Source organism: Tribolium castaneum, chromosome 2, assembly GCF_031307605.1.
Source record: "Tribolium castaneum strain GA2 chromosome 2, icTriCast1.1, whole genome shotgun sequence".
Lineage (NCBI taxonomy): Eukaryota > Metazoa > Arthropoda > Insecta > Coleoptera > Tenebrionidae > Tribolium > Tribolium castaneum.
Window position 1 is genome coordinate 25,443,962 of NC_087395.1, and position 18,919 is coordinate 25,462,880.

The following is an 18,919-nucleotide window of genomic DNA, read 5'->3' on the forward strand; positions in this document are numbered from 1 at the left end:
CTCTACAAAATGGCATAGGACTCGCAAAAAAATTTTCAATTTTCAAACGCCGATTACAGCCAAACTAAAAGAGCTAGGAGAAAACGCTTTTTTAGATCGAAAAGAGCACATCAAAATCTATAAGATAGGATCGATTTTATTTGATTTTGAGACACTTTTAAAATTAGCCATTTTGTGGGAAGGGGTGTTAATTTTTTTTTATTTTTTTTATTTTCTCAATTACGACTAAACTACTTGAAAAAGTGTAACTGTTTTAATCCATACTAATGCAAAATGATCTGGAGAATCGATTGGCATTGAGAAAATTGCCAAATTCTCAATAGTTTTTAAGTTATATTTTTTTTTTAATTCGACCAATTTTTGCTTTTATTTGCAATTTTCTCGAAAACTATTAGTCGGAGTACAATGATCTTTTTTAAAAAAGATGGATAATATAAAGAGCTTTCCAACGATAGTACACTTCATAGAGTTATCTCTCATAGTTCCGGAGTTATTGCTCGATAAATGTTCCGGGTACTCGAAATCAACCAAAATCGCGACAAAAATTGGAAAAATTAAACATAAAAAAATCGAACATATGAACTTTTTTTGAACTTTTAACAACTCTAGTGGATTGTTAAGATATATAAAAGTCCATAAAACTATGCTAGAGTGAGTTTAATTTTTTTTTTATGAAAGTATTTGCGTTGACCATTAAAATTTTAAGCAAAAAAATTCAAAATTTTAAATCTCGTAAAAACCCGGTATAATACGTAGAATGAGCCGCTTTGCTCTCAGACTAAACAATTCTTTTTAAATCGCAATAAAATTTTGCCAACAAAAAAATTTTCGGATTGGGAAAAATTGGTGAAGATACTTATTTTCATTGGGGTCGATGGTGCAGAAGGGGAAGTTTTCGGCGGCGGCCGAGCTCTTGGTGAGCACATTGAAGAAGGTGGACTTGCCGACATTGGGTATCCCGACGATACCGACCCTCAAGTTGGTGCCCACCCGCCCTATGAGCGGCTTTCTCTCCGGCTCTTGTACCTTTTTAGGTGGCATGATCTGCAACACGAGCAACAAGACCGAATTAAACCACCTTTTAGATAAGGTCACGAGTTGGCATTCTGCGCCTTTTTCGTCCATTTTCCGATATGCAAATCGTCGGTTATGCGTTCAAATAATAACACACATCACCGACTGCAACTTAATTTGCACAAAATAGCAATTTTCAATCTGATACCGAAATTGTAACTTAGGGACTTTGCAGAGCGTTCAGCATTTTTAAAAAAGCACTACATAATAATAAGCTCACCGTTCCATAGGCTACAATTTCGAATTTACCATCAATTCCTACTTTCATATTAATGTAATTTGCCACACAGCGCCCCAGGCCCTTAAATCCGCCGTTATAATTTCGAAATTTCGCTGATTTAATCAATTTTTTACTAAAACAAGAACCGTCTCAAATTTCAACCAAATTCGAAAACGCCGCGACCCGTCATCACGCAAACCACCGCCAGGTGGCGACAAGGACCCACACACGATTTAACCCACAAAAACATAATTCCCGCAAAAACGCGACTAAACATTACGCAAAACAAACTTTTTTGTCATCTAATCCCCAAATAAGCAAAACAACAGCGAGACATGAACCCGATCGGCCCAAAAAACACGTGAAAGTTGCATAACCTCAAAGCCATTCTGTCGTTTTTTACCGCAAGACAAAGCCATTAATCGGAATTTTTTTTACACCGATCCATTCATACACTCGCACTACTCACCTCGATAAGGTCTAAAAGTGTTTTTGTTAAAGAATCAGAAAAACTCACAACACTACACAATCACCGGTAACCTATATTTTGACAGATAAGCGATCTTTTTTTAGGTTCGACGCCCGGCTAAAAGGTGGGCAAAAAAATAAAATTTTGATTTGTTAGCACATTTTCCCAAACGAATCATTCACTAATTATTGATTACTAATTAAAAAAAAACCTGATTATAAAATATCTGTAGCTCCCCCCCAAGCAGGTGTTACTCAATTGTTTAAATGCAAAATTCCCAAGGACACTTTCAACCCCTCAACTAATTAATTATTTTCTCATTAAATCTCTACGGAATTGTAAAAAAAAATATTTGGACAAAGTTGGGTAAGACCTACGAAGAACTCTTAAGACAAAATATATTTTTTATTAATGAATTAATTAAATTTGTTCCTGATCGACGTTCGATCGTTTTTTGTTTTAAATAAAAAATCCCCAAATGCAAATTTGACAACTTGACATTTGCAATTATTTGTTTGTGTGAAAAGTGGGACAAAAATGCAAATTTGAGGTGAAAAAGTGTGTTTTGTGCCAAAATTTCGTGTTTACTGAGTCTCTGGTCCTTCGCTGTGTGTGCTTTGGTGAGTGAAACTCAAAAAAAATTAGTTATAATGAACCCGGCTTTTAACAGACGCTCGGATATAACAAACAAAATTATAAGTCCCGTTTTAAAGTCCTATACCTATTGTAGTAACAAACTGGTTCGGTTTTAACGAACAAACAAACATCACTTTTAACGTCCAATATTTAGGCAAAAATACAGTGGCGTCCGTTTATAACGAACCCATTCATAACACACTTGATTGAGTTGTTGCTGAATTAACGCATAGGAAAGGTAAAATCTTGGCCATTTTCGACCAAATCTGGTGATTTTTTCGTTCCACTTTAATAAAAACAGGAAGAAAACCTTGATTTTTGGTCTAAAAACATGTTAAAATTCTCAGAACTTGCAAAAATAATGTCATTTTTGACATAAGTCTTTGATTTATTGAGAAATTTTGCACAATAATGAAGTTTTTGCTGAATAAACGCTTAGGAAAGATAAAATCTTGGTCATTTTCGACCAAATCTGGTGATTTTTTCGTTCCACTTTGATAAAAAACGAAAGGAAATTTTGATTTTTGGTCTAAAAATGTGTTTAAATTTTCAGAACTTGTAAAAATAATGTCATTTTTTACATAATTCTGTGATTTATTGGTTTACTTTTTAAGAAATTTTGCGCAATTATTGAGTTTTTGCTGAATAAACGCTTAGAAAAGGTAAAATTTTGCTGATTTCCGACCAAATTTGGTGATTTTTTCACTTTAGTTTAAGAAAAACATGAAGAAAACCTTGATTTTTGCTCTAAAAACGTGCTTAAACTTTCAGAACTCGTCATTTTTGACATAATTCTGTTATTTATAATTGAGTTATTGCTGAATAAACGCCTAGGAAAGGTAAATTTCTGGTCATTTTCGACCAAACTCTAAACTCGGACTTATCGGACTTATTTGCCTTATTATCATAATATGTAATATTTTTTAATAAGTCTATTTATACTTTATTTCCTGTATCTATTCCAAACTTTGGAACTCCTTTAACTTGAAAATTGTTCTTTGGGTGTTCGTTATGACCGCGTTCCACTGAATTGTTGATTTTGCTATTGCCCACCTTGTGTGTTTGCGCCAAGTAGAAAATTGCGAAAATTTGTTTGTTTGCGAGTAAATGCGTCTTAGAAATAGTATAGAATTACGTATTCCGGAGCAGTTGATTTCCATTTGGGTCCCGGAGCATAGAATGAGCATCGAATCGCACAATTACCGTATGAAGACATCAAAGCGATCGGAAAGCTCACAGGTTATTCAGGAAACCGCAATTGTTGCAAGTGAAGTGCACAAAAGCTTCACCTACAATAGCATTCGCCACATCCGGAATGTCGTAGCTTTTGGTCCTCTGTGTCGTCGTCGATATAATAAAGTATTGCGTTACTCTTAGCCTCGCCGACAGGAAACTGCAAACGTTATTCTGTCATTTTACGAGCCAGCATTTCAAAAAAGCCCATTCTTTGCAAAACATGTTCATTGGACGGGGGCCCTTGGGCCGCTGCCAAGCCTAATTCGCCATAAAAGTAATGAGTCGCTGCCTCATGATATACATTGTCAAAGAAATAAAAGTTTCTGCCTTTGGGGGCCAAATCAAGACCCGGCTCGCTCTTTTATCACTATAATCAGGCCGCCAGCGCCAAGATGGCCAACATCTCGACCACCACGTGAACAATAAGACGGCTCTGATTTTATAAAACTTTTCGGAAAAATTGCGATTTTTTTTTGTTTGAACGAAGCAACTTCCGAGGGTGCTTCCGGTGCACTGTGTGGCACGGGGCGCGATGCAGCTGTGGGGGGCGGAACGAGACCCGCCGCCGGAGAGGACGTCACCTCCTCTAACACATGGTCGCGTCACAATGTGACGGCTTCTTGTTATTTTATATCGGTAAATGTATTAGCGGAGATGGACGGCCTACTCGTTTCATTGCGACAGGGGTGGACACGCGCCCTTGTTTGCCCCAAACAGACCCCCACGAGAGCGACAACAGTATGGAAAAAAATCTTATTCAATTGTACGAAAATGTGTGCTCACAAAGATGGGACTAAATACTTTCGAGAGATCTTTTTTGAAAACATATTAATCTTCAAATCTCGCTTTAAACCGATTTTTTTTTTGTAATCACAATTTGAGAAACGAAAGGACTCGAAGCAGAAGAGGCTTGTTGATTGGTAAAGTCATAAAACAACAGAAGGTACTAAAATTTTATGAACTGTTGCTCTTTTCGAGCCCTGAAGCCCTTTTTCCACAAGGTTTTGCTAAACCGAACCGAAAAATTAGAAAATTAGATGGAAAACGATTACTTTTTGCTTTTTATGAACTAAAAACTCAGTTTTTTTAATTTTGCTAATGTAAAAATAATAAAATTTTTATTGCAATTTTGACTTTAATTTAATTAAAAGTAACATTATTTATAGGTACATGCGTTTGGTGTGAGAACGATCAGAACTTTTTGATATTTCGGAATTTTTTAAGACGAGCTCACCTAATAATTTAATTGCCTCATTAATTTCAGCAAGTTTTCCAAATTAGAAGTTATTAAAATTGTAAGCTTAGTTCATGGTATTTAAGGTGACAGAACCAGATTTTCATAAATAATTGTCTTCTTTAGGCATTTGAGCACATTTTTAAGTTAAAATTTATAGAAATTTTTTAGTAGATTCTTCTAAATCAAGGTGAGAAATCAATTTTCTCAGCTTTTTTTGAGGGTTTTTGCATGTTTTTCAGAGCGCACCGCAAATATTTCGATAAGATTCTCAATAATAACTCGAAATATCAGAAAATTTTGTGGAAAATGAAGCACTGTTTTAAGTTAAAGCCATAATTTTTCTGTAAGATTTCGCTGGTATTTATGTAAGATTATGAGTGTAATTTACTCAAAAATATTCTCGATGAGAGAGCTATAGGTAATAGATAATATTCTACATTAAATTATGGCTGCACTTAAGTCAAATATAATTTTTTAAACGTTTGCTAGGAATTTATTTTCGAGAGACTTTTACTAAATCATGTTGAAATGTCACAACTTCCTCAGCTTTTTTTCGAGCGTTTTGCATTTTTTTGAGACAGCAACGCAATTATTTCGTTAAGATTCTTAACAATAACTCGAAATATCGGAAAAATTTGTCAAAAATGTTGTTATTTTTTTGTTTTATATAAGTGTAATTTACTCAAACATTTTTTTAACCTTCTCGATAAAGGAATTAGAGTTTTATTAATTCTTGCTTTTTTCGAGCATTTGGGCATGTTTTCGAGCTGAAAAATCACGTTTATTGTTTTTTTTTCAATGTTTTGCACGTTTTTGAGATCTCAACGCAATTATTTCGAGAATTTTTCTATGAAAAATCAAAAAATTATGTCAAAAATAGTATTATTTTTCCCTCTTTTCAACGTCTAGTAAACACTTTTTCGAAATTAAGATTTCGAACGGCTAGTGCATTTTTTAGGCAGAAAAGCACTTTTTATTTGGATTTATTTTTCTTAATAATAGCTGGAAAAATTAGAGAAGTATTTTGGAAATGGCTTTATTCTTGCCTTTTGAACTAAAGACCCAGTTTTTCTGTGAAATTTCTTTGTGAATCCTTTTAAGTATAATTTGGAGAAACAGATTTTCTATAAGTTAGTTAAAGTGCCAGTACATCTCAACTTTTTTCAGTATTTGTGGTTTAAAAGGGTCACATTGCCTATAACGAATTAAGTAATAACATCACTTCTCTGTAAGAGTTCTTTCTTGGATGCTTTAATCAGTGATATGTTAATCACAGTTGATTTAATTAATTTGAAAATTTAGTCAACAGGTGTTGAAAGAATGCGATTTTATCGCAAGCCCGCCTTTTACGGCCGATTACAATAATCCTCGTGTCAGAACGGCCGTTTAGGTGGACATGTGTCAACAAAACTCCCTTGGAGGTCTGAACCTTCGTCTGCTTAGTTAGTTACACTTTAAAAAATGAGATTTCGAGGCGCCAATGCGGCAACTTTGACCGACATTTGACGGCTCCTTTGAAACTAATATCCCCTGCTCGTTCTCTCACTCGCACCGAAAAAAAAATCCACGACTGATGTCCAATATGAAACACAATCGTTAATTACAAAAAGGTTTTAATTAAGTTAATTCACTGATCAAAGCATTCTTCCCATATAATTACGGATAATGTGCAGGTTGTAACACGATTATTTATATGCTATTAACGTATCTGTGGAGCAGAAAAATCTAATTGTCAGCACATAAAAGGAAATTTTAATTAGCGAAGCGCGTACCGAATTGATGGCGGATTATTTCGCATTTGAGTGGACGCCCATACACGTACGCAACTAATACGTGCCTCATTTACTTTATTTTTGAGCTTAATAATGGATTATTAGCATTTAGCTGCGATTTTTTACCTAGAGTTTCTTGCATTTTGGTGGTATTTTTTCGTTTCGGGGCGGCAAAAATGGCAAATCGGTAATTACAGGAAAGTGTCGGCGCCATTGCAGCTGAAATTCGCTCATTAATCGCTCGGATTTGATCCAAAAAGTTCGCGTGATGTTGCCGTAATGGCAGATAATTACACTTTCAAGTATTCTCTTAAATTCCTCGCAGTTACGCATTTGCAATGCAAAAATACGAAACGGAACGATTTCCCCTTCGCTTAATTACCTTATTCCCTTAATAAGCGCCCATCATAATAATTCCCTCCCGCCTCGGTCGTCGGTATAAATATTTTCAGTGTGAGCGTTAATAGTAATTTATTTAGACAATTAGTCGCTTAATTAACGAATCGTGTCTTCTAAACGTACTATTACAACTTAATTCAAACGGGCTTTTGTCATGATATGGAAATTACGAGTTTGTACCGGGAAAAATAAGTTTTTTAGGATGGTATAGTTTGTGTATAAATCTTTCAGGAAAGTTTTGAATTATTCGCCAACAGAATTCGGAGAGAAATAACTTACGGCTATTTTATTTATGATATCGGCTGACCCTCCCTTTATTTGGATTTATTCCTTTTTGAGGAATATCGAGGGTCAAGATGTCGCTATGTGTCATCTCGAAACACGCGATCCAGCTCATATTTTATTCAATGGGCCCGAGTATACTACATGAAATTTTCACATACTCGGAAGAATATAATGTTTTGTGACATCAAGCCGACAAAGTTTACGGTTCATTTAAGTTAATTTTCTAAATGAATAATAAACACTATATTTATGTAAAAAAAGTCAACCAACCGAGACCTGTGTGGTTTGGATAAATATTATGTACATTCCTTAATTAGTGTAATTGCTCGTAATTAGTTTTGAAACATTTATGGGAATCGGAACTGAAATTACATGTCGAAAATAATGCCACATTGATGTGCATGTCTCTTATATGTATGGTTACAAATCGACATGCAATTGCCGTTTTATTTTTCTATTGTCAATTTTTATACTGTAATTTGAGATATTTATTTGTGCTAAGTGGGCATGACAAGCGCTACCCACTTTAGCATTGAAAAATGGCAGATTCATCCACAACTCGGCACAGATTTAATCGACTTACATACATTTTCAGGTAGAAAAATACGAACTTTTTGTAGTTTTTCTCCCGTTATAAATAGTACACCAGAGAAAAGGCCAAATCTACAATAAAATTAGAAATATTTTCTGTATTATTATTTTCTGAATTCTGTATTAAATATTTTTCAATTCGAATAGTAAAGTTTTCCAGATTTTTACAGATGGATAGGTAGGTATAACAGAAATAGTTTGTGGTGGTTAGAAATAACTCAAATAACACTAGATTTTGAACGGTCATCGACAAATTTCTACTGACAAAGTTTTTTTAAATAATTTTAAATAATTTTACAGCGCGAAATTTTTAAATGGAAAAAAATTCATAACTTTGATTTAGGCGATTTTGGTAAGAATTCGTGAAACAGGTCAATTTTTATTTTTCCTGGCTTATTATTTGATGCATATGGTTTTTGTTTATCTGCTGTCGGAAATGCACAGCCACCTCTAACTTGTTTTTTCAATTTTTTTCAATTTCAAATGAACGGTCATCGACAAATTTCTATTGACAATGTTTTTTTAAATAATTGTTTTATACAGCGTGAAATTTTTAAATGAAAAAAAAATTATAACTTTGATTTAGGCGATTTTGGTAAGAATTCGTGAAACAGGTCAGTTTTTATTTTTCCTGGCCTACTATTTGATGCATATGGTTTTTGTTTATCTGCTGTCGGAAATGCACAGCCACCTCTAACTTGTTTTTTCAAATGTAGTGGTATGTCAGGTGATTTTTTTTCTTAAATGAAAGCAATCACGAATTTTTTGGGACGTATACATAAAAGACGTGATGAAATCCCGTTGGAAGTTTCGTATTTTTTTTCAAAATTTTTTATTTTTTGGTTGTATGTGTTGACAAATTTTGAATAGAAAAACTATTGGAGAAAGTTTGATTTTAATCAAAATATTAGAATTAGAATCCCCGGATCATTTTACATGACATTAGTAAAATGATCCGGGGAATCGATTGGCAATTGGGAATTGCCAAATTTTTTTGTCTTTGTTCGAGATAAGTTTCGTTCGGTTCAAAAGTGTACATTATCTCGGTCACAATGTAGCTTTCCAACCGGCCGTACCATATGTCTAAGTAAGGGTTGAAAGTAACCAAAAGCCGTTCCAACAATAATAATTATACATTCCATTAAAATATCGGTTTTGAAAAAAATCGTGTACAAGCGGCCAGATGTTCGGTGTCTCTATAGGAGCCGCTGTAACCGTCGGCCACGCGAGATCCCGGAGCGGTAATGGCATCACACGCGTCGGCCTCCACGGCCTCCTGGTGCGTCCTAAATGCTCCTTAAGACGCAAAGAATAGCCCTTGTAATTGCTACGTATTAATTCAATTTACTAACACTTCCGGTGGCTATAAAGCGCACCCCTTTCCGGATGCTGGCTCCTACCGGGCCGAGAATTACAGCTCTTAGCCCTGCAATTTCGATCCTTTACAAAAGATAAAACGTTGACGTATGTGACAAGAGGCGGAGATTGTCGTGAGGGTGTTTTGATGATGGCGATCGAGCAACGAGATTTTTTTGCAAATAATTTTGACATATGGCTCTATAATCTGTGTGTGTGGTCTTGGACGAGGCGTGTCTCTAGTGCTTATGTTCTACATTTTTCCATAAGCTTCGACGACAGCAAACACACTGATTGCAACCAGAGATTAGAAGCTTACGAAATTTACAAGCAGCTGTCGGTTTCTTTCATTAGCCGAGATAAATATCGCTGTGTGATTTTTCCATTATCGCTGGAAGGCGTAATCAGTGGGCTTGGATGGGCTTCCAGTTAAGCGCAAATGACATTTTGATAGGCGACTTAACGAGGAACGACTCACGATATCGCTCACTTATGGCAAAAAGGCCTATTTTGGCTAAAAGGGCTAATGAGCCGCAGAGGACCGACGCTATTTGGACTTAATTGCGATCAAACGGACAAACATACGCAAAAAATAATACGCAAACTTGATTTCCTGAATTTAAAATTGTAAGAGAATCGGATGACTTCGTTTCTTCAAATTTCGAAAAGGTCGTCAACAGTAATAAAGCATTAGAAAATCATCAACTGATTTTCATAATCCACAGCGTTTTAATTTTTTTTTTCTTACAGTTTTCGAGAAATAACAAAAACTGTGCAAAATTTTCAGAATCTAGAATAACAAAAAGTTTCTCCTATACCTACTTTTCGGTAAAAACTGGAATAAATAGTTTTGACTCAATTCATCTGAATTCATATGATTCCGACAAAAATTTTGATTATTTAGCGTTATTATACAAGTTGTTCTATAATTTTGAACTAATTTTTCATCACTTTCAAAAGCTTAATTTTTTTATGTTTTATGGACTTTTCTGTCTAGATTCTGTCTAAATTAAATTTTCTGGTGTTTAATTTTTTCAATTTTGGCGAGATTTTTCTCGATTTTTTCCGAAAATCTCTGAAAGCTCTTTTAATTATTATTTATCTTAAAAAATAAGCCAAACTGTCTTAACATTTTCTAATTTTTTTTTTTGCAAAAGCTGGCAAACCTTCTTTAACTAATTTTAAGTGCCATTTCACAATCTAATATCTAAATTTGAAATTTATTTGACATCCCAAAATGCCAAGGCATTTTGTTCAACATTGATGAAACTGTGTGGGTAATTGATTCGGAGTGATACTTTGTTTCCGCTCAATAAAAAAATAAAGACACCTTCTGTAATAAATCTATCATCCACCCTCTTTGTGATTCGCCTCCGAATCGTATATTTCTACCTGCGAAGCATCACCAGATCGCTGTTGCAATTTGTTGGTCCTTAATATCTCTCTGGCGCCACCGGTTCATCTTTTCTAATTACGTTTTTGCTAATTTTATGAGCTATTCCCGAAAGTTATTAAGCTGCCGGTGAGACACAAGATCGAGGTTCGTTCCAGCCTCCATGCCGTCATCGCCGTCGTGTTAACGTTATCCAAGCTCGCATCAAAAACGAGTAATGATGCAGCAAATAAAATGGTTGTTGTAATATATGAATATGTAATGCAGGCCGTGTAATGATACATTTCGCTCCGCCTTCGGTTGTGGATTGGTTCCTTCGTGGTTGACCCCAGGTGGGGAGCTGCCGTGTTATCCGGCACGCGAACCTACAACGTGCACGTAGATGGACATGTATAACAAGCAAATTCATTCTCTATTGCACACAAAAAATACGTTTTTCATGCAAATTTATCGATGGACGATAGGAAATCGACGCTTGCTCCACACCGAATCGATTATGCATGATAATTATCGAGAGGAATGTTTATTTTATTCGACGCGATCGATCTTCAATTCAATTATACATAATAAGGGAAAATAGTGCTGAAAGAAAATGGGGTTTATTTTCAAACTGAATTTTAGAGCAGCGCCACAATAACAGGGAATTAGGGTTTTACGCCATTAATCTCCCGCGGCAAAAATTGATAAATTAGTGTACAGGACGTTTCCGGAAAGTCGGAGAAAACTTTTATGTATTTATACACTTTTTTTGAGTTTTACGGTGATTTGGTATTAATTTAAACAAGCAGCTAATTTCCGCAATTATGGGAAGTGGGAGTAGAATCTAATGAATTTTGTTATCTGATTGCGAGCGTTTAGAGCGCGCTTATTTATTTTCGGAATAAAGTCTTAACTTTCCATCTCTTTGCGAAGCAATGAAGCGTGAAAAAGAGTGTCTCGCTGGTATCGCATTATCCATGTCTTGCATTATCAACTACCCACTGTTCAAATAGTTTCCTCTCGCTAACAACGCGCGAATTCCGTAATATTATGCATTCCTTTTCTGCAACGAGGAAGCAACATTGACGGTGCTTATTAAGGCGGGATGTGGCCCCAATAAAAGCACACTACATACACATTATAACCGATTGTTAGTGGAATTAGTGTAATGAGCCAGTACACTATTCCGACTTGCAGCCGGTAACCGGCCAGGATGTGGTTTCAAACATTTAATGTTGGAAAAGACAATCACTGTCATTACCTCCGCCGAGCACCAAAATCTTCTTTGCGGATAAAAAACTCAACTTGTCAAATATATCGCCGCCACCGGGGTGAGAAATGTCAATTAGCCAAAGGGCGGCTCGGGCCACCATTCGAAACCACTGCTCTGGAAATATCAGCGAGGGGATATCACACCGCATTTTCGACCGGATTCAATGACTATTCGCACAGTCAGGCTATTTAGTGAGCAATGAACGGAAAATTTATTCAAGTCATCAGTGCTTTGTCCCCCGATGGGAAACACATCCAACAAATTTGACGAATGACAAAATTTTGCGTTCTCTTGTGAATCTTCTCAGAATGATTAACCTCGTTTTTTGCACAACTTAATTATAGTACGAGCTTGTAAATCGCTTTTCCGTTATAAAGACATTATTGGGTTGGTTTCAATACAAAAATTATAATTGAAGAAATACCAAATGAAAGGTTCGATGTTTACAGGAATAAAAAACTCAACTGTAATTAGATATGATAATTTTAATACACAGAACCAACCAATAATTATGAGCTATAATTATTATGTTTTCATTGAACGTAATTACAAAAGTTTGCTCTTTCTGTGGATTGTGTTTGCACAACCTTTTCCTCCAATTCGTCATTGCGTCACAAATAAAGTTCAGTTTAATAAAATTATTTTTTTTTGTTTTTCACTACTTATTTACTAAAGCTGGGGCAGTTACAGAAAGCAAATACAATTAATTCTACAAACCGGCTCTAAGAGGCCCTAAGTCAAAAAATTTAAAAAAAGTATTTCAGATTTTTTTTAATTTCTGTCCCTATTTAGCACAATTGTAGAATTCTTAAATTAATGGAGTTGAACACAAAATACATATTTTAGATAAATCTTAGAATATTATCGTTTTTCACCGCTTTCTAAACATCTTGATTTTGTAGTTCTCTAAGGCGAAACGTTTCTAGCGATCTTTTTTTTTTAATTTTCGTAAAAATGAAACTTTACTGCATTTAATTTGAGAAACTTCTAAACACAAACTCTTCATTTTTAAACACCAGCAGGTCAACTGATACCACCAAAACCATGATTAAATTAAGGGTATGAAACTTTAATTTTTTTCATTAAGCAGAAAAAACTTAGCTTTTGTTAGTCATTTTTCTTTAAATTTTAAAATATTAGTTGTAATTCTTTTACGCAAACATTTTATTTAAAAAACTTATTGTTACAAAAAAAAATAAACCAAGAAAAATGAAGAAGTATTTAGTTAAAAAGAAAACAAATTAATAAATCCAACTACGGTTCTCTAATTATTGTTTCTTTAATTCACTTTTTTTCTAGTTTTTTGATGTACATTTTTTTGTCAATAATGTTTTTTGTATTTTTAGATTTCCTAAATACTTATTTGAAATTTCTGATTTTTTTATCTATTGGAATTTTTGGAATTTTGAATGCTTTCAGCATTTTTAATACAAGGGAACACAAATGATCCATTGATATTGATATTGATTTATTATTCCCAAACTTCAGATTCTTCTACACAGCTAACTGTTAGTTCTTCTTAGTAAATATTTTATAATTTTCGTAAACGTAAACAGACATAATAAAACAAGAGCTCAGTTTTTAAAATATGAATACTGAATTCTGTAACAAAAACGTACACATTTTAATAAACTAACGAAAGATAACGAATGCTTACATAATTTTTTCGCAAAATCTTATATTCAGGTGACAAAATTTTAACTGTATACAAAATCCAAAACAAATTTTTGTTATTTAACTTTAGCAGTGTTCACTCTGACACCTGTTATTATAGCTTAATGTGAATTAAATTCGGAAATACGGTGGAAATTTGGCAAAGAGTTTAGGGTATAATAAGAGGCCGCCAGGAGCCACGATGACTGTACCTCAGCGGAACAATGAAAGAAATATTCTATTATTTGTACTTTTTTAATGTAGCTAATGTTGTATTAAACACGGACACTAAGATTACCTAATATAAAAATAATTTTGAAGTAGACTGTCTTTATTAATTTAAGTCTTGTAAATTCAAGCGTGTTTATTTGGCAAATCCGGGACGATCTGTTTGTTTCTCCCCGACATATGTGTTATGGAAAGCTCTTGGTTCTTAGCTAAAGTGTACAAGCTCTAAGGACCCCTAGTTTTCAGTAGCTAATCCCTACTAAACGGTTATAAAGCCGAGTGGCGTATAATTTGCACCAGTTGTTAGGGTAACTTGCCATTGTTCATAGGGGTTGCTTTTGACAGCTCTAGCTGAATGTTTGTCACGTATATACTGTCCATAACCATTGTATTCTTTATGTGTTTTATTCAATACAGGACACATCAATCATTCGAAGAGAAAACGTTTTTTTTTTTATTTGAAATGTGAAAATTTTGCCTCATTGATGCAAATGATTCGTCTAATCTCATTTTCGTAGCTTGTAAGAGCGTCGTGATGGCATTGTGTGCGAGAGAGTCAGTTACCCCTCGGGGTTGCGATCCATATTTCATGGCAATGGGTCCATTAGAGGCTATTACTAACTAGCAGGGAGACGGAACTCGCCATTCATGCTCTCGAATGTAAAGTCAAAGCCGAAAACGCTTTGAGGTTAAGTTACATTGGCGACAATGGCTCCCAATATGTTTGTAATTTATTATGTCTGTCACATTGTACACAAAAGGGAGGCCGCAATAAACTATCTTGCACAAGACACCAGTGACTAATTTTATCGATTGTTTCACTCTGAAAAAAAAAATTGCTCGGCCATCTGTGTGACCACTTCCGCAAGTTAATGTCTCATTTAATTGATGAAGAAATTCGTGCGGTTTAACCGATCGCAATTTTCTTGCACCTTCGTTGGTATAGCGGTAAAAACTGTGAAACCGTCAAAAGGGAGACTCGGATATTTCGATGGATCATAATTAAACCTTTAGTCGCGTCTAATGATATATTTTCGGTCGGATAATGAAACACATGATGTACACATGCTTTTTTTAACTCAACCGACTATAGGAAATCAGTATAGTGAATCGAACACGTAATTGGACTGATTCTCTCGAATTCATTATAATAATACGTAATAAGCGGGTATAAAGGACATCATTTCTTCCATAATGACATTTCGTATTGTCATAATTATTGTTTAGACCACAGTCGAATTAAATTAGGCAGACGCTGATGGAATTCGTTTCGAAGATTTGCATAAAACGGCCGTTTAGAAAGGCCGAAATTAGGGATTGAAAAGTTGATGATCGATCGATGCTTTCTGCATTCTTCAACTTAAATATTTAATTAGTAATGACTCCGAATAAATAATTCGATTCAAATCCAATAGTCTCGTCGTTTCTTGGTAAAAAATAATGGCATTGCATGTCAGTATGTAAAAATTTTAAAGAAAAAAACCGCTACCGTACCGATATAGGTAACAATAGGCATTCTAAATCCATCGCATATGTTTCACAAAAATTGTATGTAATTTTCTGCTTATTTTTTCCTGTACAATGCACGGAAAATGATAGGAGTAAACGACTAATATCAATAATTAGCGTGGAACGCAAGTAGGATACACATGTGTTTGGTTCACATAAGTACCATGGAGGAGACACACAACGGAAAATCGGCCACAAATTAATATTGTCGGATCGGATACTCTTCACGCTCGATGCTGCCTAGCCAAGGAATCACTCATTAAATTAAAAACGAAAGAAAAATCACTGAAACGTTTTCATGATTTCACAGCATTGGATCAAAAATTGCATTCTTCATGCGATTATTGACGTTTTTGTAAAAAATAGACCAAAAAAATGGAGCATTTTTCGAGGGTTTAAACATGTCTTTGTGATTGAAAATGCGCATTTATTAAAAAAGTTAAGTCGGAAATGGCGTTATTTTTACCTTTTCGAAGGTTTATGCACAACATGATTGATCTAAAAATTCAACACTGACTCTAAACTTTCGTCAAATATTTAGGAATTGAGTGCTAATTTTTGTAAAACTTTTACTTACAATTAAAAAATGTGCTTTCTGATTTACAAATGTTTTATGGCCGAGGTAAAAACCAATATTTCTATCCGAATAAAAAATAAATTCATGATCTAAACGATAGAGAATTATTTACGCAACTATTTGATGCTTTGATAATTTTTAAAATTTTTAAAGTTTGACTGAGAGACTTTAAAAACCACGTTTGTGAAATTGAAAAAGGTGAAGATCCACAGTGTGCAATTTCCAGGTTTATTAACTTCATTAATAGAAAAAGAGAAAAATCTTTCATCTTTTAGATTTTTTTTCAAAACTGACGCATTGTTTGAAAATCGAAAAATTGTGTCATTTGTAATTAAATTTTATAGAGATTGTACTCAGTTTCTTATACTTTTACCAAATACATAATAAAGATGAGTGTTTTAATCAGAAAAAAAATTCAAATCATTAATAGAATATGGAAAATTAAACTGTTTACGTTAGGAAAGGTCAGATTTGCAAATTTCTTTTTATTCTTTCATCTTTTAGATTTTTTTTTCAAAACTGTGAATTATTTTTTTTTATTAGTTAGAAACAGACTTCGAACTTTTTACCACAAAAATGACGCTAAAATATGCATAAAAATGCTTAAAAGGTGAAAAGATGTCTAAAATTATAGTCAAAACTTTTTTCAAGAAAACTCAGTGCTAACAAAATTTATATATCAAATGTTTAGGTAGGAAAAAAATAATTAGTAGATGCATCATGAAATAATTAAAAAAAAACATTCAAGAATAATTTTTTTCTAATTTCTATTTACTTTTTGAGCTAGTTACAAATTTAACTCAATCACTAGGTATTATTTATGTTGTTATTTTTCGGGACAGCTTAATTAAAACATTAATGTTACTTCCAGGTTAACCGACATTATGAAATACCAATGCTAAACTGTAAATAGAACAATTTAATTAAGGACGAAACATAATTATTACAATTTTATAGGAAAAAAAGGTTTTTTGTGATAGAATCTGTGTTTTTTCTACAAAATTTTGGAACAAAAATCAAATTATTTTGTTGTTATTGCTCTTTGTTAGCTCAGGGTTTAGCTAGAAATGCAATTAAAAATAAAAAAACTGTATCGAGTAGTATATTTGTCTGGAGGTAGAAGAGCATAGAAAAAAAAATCGAAAGTAAGAAGCTGAAGATATTTTATTTGGTGTTCAGAGTACAATAAAATGGGCAAATGAATGGTAAAATTTGTCAATACTTGAAATCCCACGCTTTTTCGGTTGATCTTCGACATAATGAATAATCGCTTATCATTGTGTTTGCATTGGAATTCGCACTATTCTCGTAGTAAATCTTGTAAACTTCTTCGAGTTCAATGCACACAATACCCCAACACATATTTTGGTGCATTATCGTCCTTGGTGGGCCATTTATCCGCTCTCAACCTGGCAAATAAACTTAATTGTTTGGCATGAATGGGAAGACATATGTTCATATCATCCAACTTTGGAAAGTTTACCCAAGTCTCGTCCAACAATACCCCGCTTTTCGGTCACTCTAACAACATTTTAAAGACAAAACCCATCCCCACTGGGCGTGAATCTCGCCCCATTGTCCTGGAGGAGGTCACGGTATACGTTATATGTCATCTTCCCAGGTGTTTGCGCATAATTCCCGTTTTTTTTTCCTCGCCTCTATATCGTGTCATAGGCGTTACCCTCCTGCCTCTGGAATTACCCGATTTGATACAGAGAATAGTTCGGGGATGATTTGTTAAAGGGCGTGTTCGCAAAGGTGCGATCACAATGGACTAAACTGATGTTGACAAATTTTCGGCGGCTGCGTCTAATTTTTCAATAAACTCATGAATCTGAATGGGAAATGCTACAAGAAAATTATTTGTTTCACCGATTCAACGCCTGCAAACACCCCTTACCGCCCAGGGCCGGAACAATACGCCCGCGGGCGGAAAGGACAACCTATTTGACGACCTCTTCGCGGATAAATTACTCATTTCGAGAGACATTCGTGGATTGTGACGCAAACGCCGACAACCAACAATTTTCAGTCGGAACGACCGACTCTAATCACATATTTTTCCACAAATCAGAGAGAGCTGGGCAGTTTTATACAGGGGGAAAAATTAATCATCTTTAAAATCCTTTTATGTTGTTGGTTTTTTGGCCTGGACAAGTCAAAAAACAATGTTTTATCACATTCAGTTTTCTTTTAGAATCCGCATTTAGTGAGGAATTTTTTTCAAAAAAATTAAGTTTCTAACTTTTTTTGCTAAAATTTTCACATTAATGTCTTCTTTTATAATGAAGTCAACGTTTGTAAATAGAGAACTTAAAAAAATTACGTAGACCTTCCAAAATTTTGGTTTGAAGGTCAATTTGACTGGACAGAAGTGAAAAATGAGCGTGTTTGTTTGTTCTCGCATGTGAAGTGATTGCAAATTACGATATTTTCCGTGCGAATGCGCAACAATTTCGAAATTGCAGTAAAAGAGGATCCCCTTGAGGTGGCGCTGGCTAGAGAAGTTTGTAAAAATTTGCAACACATTGCGTACGTACTGTATGAAATTACATGCATTTTGTACCCCTCGTGGCGGTGCTCTCGTTCACGTTTTCGAGCATATGGGGCGCCAAAAATTACAGGATCGGTCCGAATTCGTGATCACGATTTCGTTGTCGCTTTGTCGAAAATTGAATACGTCTGAGCGGCCTAATAAAATCCCATCGGCTCTATTATCTCCACTTTTCGGGCGGTATTCTGATGGGAACATAAAGAGTTGCGGTTTGGGTCGTTATTGTGTGTTTAATACTTGTCAAAAGTTGTAATTTTGTGAATTTTTGTGAAAACGGTGGGCGTGTTGCTGGAAAGGAAACGAACGCACCGCATGCATTCAATTTAAATTAAGATTTTCTAATGTCTAATTTACAATTCGGCCGTGTAAGGACAGGCTTTGGGCATTTCAAACATCCGGAGTGTTTACGAATTTTCAGGTAATAACATGGGTTTTAAGTGTGTTCGTATGTCGACGGCTTCCTTTGCGATAATAAATT

The 18,919-nt window shown here is 34.6% G+C and overlaps 1 protein-coding gene across 1 annotated transcript in view; it reads left to right on the forward strand.

Annotated features, from left to right (window-relative positions):
* Positions 1–2,251: 2,251 nt before the first annotated feature.
* Ran overlaps positions 2,252–18,919 on the forward strand; it is a 93,849-nt gene continuing 77,181 nt past the window's right edge. Inside the window, exon 1 of the mRNA XM_064355127.1 lies at positions 2,252–2,383. The gene's annotated coding sequence lies outside the window, so the exon portion shown is untranslated. The remainder of the gene's footprint in view (positions 2,384–18,919) is intronic.